At 35.4% G+C, this 3,332-nt stretch overlaps 1 non-coding gene across 1 annotated transcript; it reads right to left on the reverse strand.

The window, feature by feature from the left end:
• Positions 1–1,279: 1,279 nt before the first annotated feature.
• LOC145641256 (small nucleolar RNA R71) lies at positions 1,280–1,386 on the reverse strand. Its single transcript, XR_014115311.1, has one exon. It is a non-coding gene; the product is annotated as a small nucleolar RNA R71 (small nucleolar RNA).
• Positions 1,387–3,332: the final 1,946 nt, after the last annotated feature.

Here is a 3,332-nt window from a genome sequence, read left to right on the forward strand (position 1 = left end):
CTGAATTTGGCCACGAGAGGGTGGTGCTCACTACCAAAGGTAGTGAGTCTTTATTAAAACATTTTTTCCACATGGAAAACACTACTTTTTTGTCAAAATCGGATGAGTTCAGAACCTGATCGGGATTAAAACGGGATTAACATTAACGAACCAAAATCTAAACATTAAAACACGAATTTACGTGTTCAAAATAATCTGGAATTAAGTTAAACTAATTAGTAGTATAATCACCAAAATTTCAAAACATCATTACTATAAAACCCTTAAATCGGTTGTTCATAAAAACCCTAAAATCATGATTTTCAATGATTAAAAACCCTAGGTTATTAAATTTACAAAATCTGAAAATTATAACATTTATAAAATCTGAAATTATAAAGTTTAATCATCAAAATACAATTTGATACTAATTAAATTAATTTCAAACAATAAAATCAAAACCCATAATCAATAATTATAATTACACAAATTAATAAAACAAAGGAGAAAGAAAATAAGACTAACCTTTGTGTGGGGAAATTTTTGGGGATGTATGGGGTATTTATAGGAGAGAGGGTAGTAGGGTAAGTAGGGATATTGGGCCTCATTAAATTAATGGGTCAATTAAGAAAGTAAACTGAGTTTGGTTTGTTTGTTGGACATAAATTATAGAAGGAAGGTTCATAAAAAGTTCTTTGTAATAAAATCGTTTATCAACCCCAAAAATAATTTAAAACTTTTGAAATTAAATTCCGGAAAAATACAAGTAAATATTATAAATAATATATAATTTCATTTATAATATATTTTAAAATATGGGGGATTACAAATCCTGGCGGGTTCTGATGAAGACAATAATCGAAGAGATCCTCCAACTGATTCCAGTGACTCAGAAATTCCTTCTGATCTAGAATTAGAGATGGCGGTACCAAAGAAGCTCAGTGATTACTCGCCGCCAAAGCTCACAGATTTTCCACACCTTACTCCCACTCCGTCCCTTGATGGAGTGCAATTTGAAATTAAACCCCAATTTATCACAATGATGGAGAGGAAGCAATTCAATGGGGCTAAGGGTGAAGATCCTAATCTTCACATTGCAAATTTCTGCCAGTATTACAACACCATTAGACAAGCTAGGGTCACGTAGGACCAAATCAGGGAGATTCTTTTTCCCTTTTCATTATGTGGAAAAGCTAAATTATGGTTTAATGGTTTGAATAGAACTGCACTTGGTATTACTTACTGGGAAACTCTTGCCTTGAATTTTTATAATAAATATTACCCTGAAGAGAGAACAGCCGTACTAAGGAGTGCTATTCAGAACTTTGCCCAAGAGGCTTATGAAACTCTATATGAGGCTTAGGAGAGGTTCAAGGATATACAGAGAGAATGCCCCCACTATAACCTAGCACAATGGCAATTGATCCAAACCTTAATGGACTTGGAAATTCATCTAGATCAGTTTTAGATTCTGCAGCTAGTGGGAGATTCATGAATCTTAATGTGGAAGATGCAGGATAGGTTATCGAAGATATGGCAATACACAATTCCCAATACGGGAATCTGAGAGGGTTTGCTAACAAAGGAAAGCATAATGTCGATTATGTCCTTTTTGCAAGCTCGGTTAACATCTATTTGTCAGAAACTAGATAGTCTTACTGTAGCTCCTAACTCTGTAGCTAATGTTTCTGCTGTTGCTAACAATGAAGGTTTTTGTGAAAATTATGGAATTGTAGGGCATTGGGAGCAAGATTGTAGGAGTTCCATGGAGCAAGTTATTGCCTTTCAAACCTAAAGGCAAATTAACCCATACTCTAACTCTTATAATCCTGGTCTCCGGAACCATCCATATCTTTCTTACCGGAGTACTAATGTACAAAACCCTCCACCTTCACAACAAACACAACAACAACCTCCACCACAGCAGAAATATGATCATCCTAATTCTGGCCAGTTAAACCAAGCACAACCCTCCTCATCTTCTGACCATGCTATGACATAAATAAGAGCAATGCTTACAAACATGCAAAAGCATATGGAAAGTAGGGATGCACAAATTAGTTAAATTATAGCTCACAATAAAATCATGGATAATTAAATTGCGCAGCTTTCATCTACCCTACAAACCCGTCAGCAGGGAGCTCTACCATCGCAACCAATCCATCCCACAAATCATGCCAATGCAATCACCCTAAGGAGTGGTTCACATTATGATGGACCACCTATGCCAAAGGAAGATGGACCGTTTCTTGATCCCGATTCCTCTATACCAAACGCTAATCCTGTTAACCCTGCAGGGCTACAATAAGATACTAACCCTTCTAATGTTTCTTTGCAGGGTAAATCTCAGGATAAGGGAGGAGATGTGCAGAGCACAGTTATCAAACTACCATTCCCCAATAGACAATTGAAGAGTAATTTTGATAAACAATTCGGTAAGTTTTTTAGAGGTTGTGAAAAACTTGCAGGTAACAGTTCCTTTCACTAATTTAATCACTCAGGTTCCTGCATATGCTTAGTTTATGCAAGATATTCTGACTAGGAAAAGGGCCTTTAATGAGGTAGAAACTGTAGCTTTTACAGAGGAATGTAGTGTTTTATTGCAAAATAAATCCCCTCTTAAGTTAAAGGATCCTGGTAGTTTTTCTATCCCTTGTCATATAGGAAATGTTTTCATTGATAAAGCTTTGTGTGATTTGGGTGCCAGTGTCAATGTTATGCCATCGTCTGTTTGTGCTAAAATTAATATGGGTGATTTAAAAGTTACTAATATAACTTTGCAAATGGCAGATCGTTCTGTTAAGTACCATTTAGGTATTTTAGAGGATGTCTCTGTCAGAGTTGGTAAATTTTTTATCCCTGTTGATTTTGTTGTTTTAGACATGGCTGAGGATACACAAATTCCCATTATATTAGGTAGGCCTTTTCTCCACACTGTAGGAGCCATTATTGATGTCAAAAATGGTAAACTAACCCTTTCTGTTGGTGATGATAATGTTACTTTTAATTTAGGAAAAGTTTTGAAAGGACTTATGTTAGAGGTAAATTGTTGTTTTATTGATGTGATTGATATAATAGATAGATGATATTTGTGATGATAGCTTACCACAGGTTCTTGCAAGGGATCCCTTGGAGGAAATTCTTTGTGGAAATTTATCTGCAGATAATGCAAGCGTCTAGGGTAATGAAGTAAATGCCATTAAAAAAGCTCTTTCCCTAAAAGAGTTAGACCCCAAAGAGACCATGAAGGTAGTAAATTTAGTTTAGGTTTCAAAACCTGCAGAGGTTAAGAAACCTGAACTAATACCTCTCCCTTCTCATTTAAAATATATTTTTCTGTATGAGCAGGAAAT

This window comes from Chenopodium album, chromosome 7, assembly GCF_948465745.1.
Source record: "Chenopodium album chromosome 7, dcCheAlbu1.1, whole genome shotgun sequence".
In the NCBI taxonomy this organism is placed as follows: domain Eukaryota; kingdom Viridiplantae; phylum Streptophyta; class Magnoliopsida; order Caryophyllales; family Amaranthaceae; genus Chenopodium; species Chenopodium album.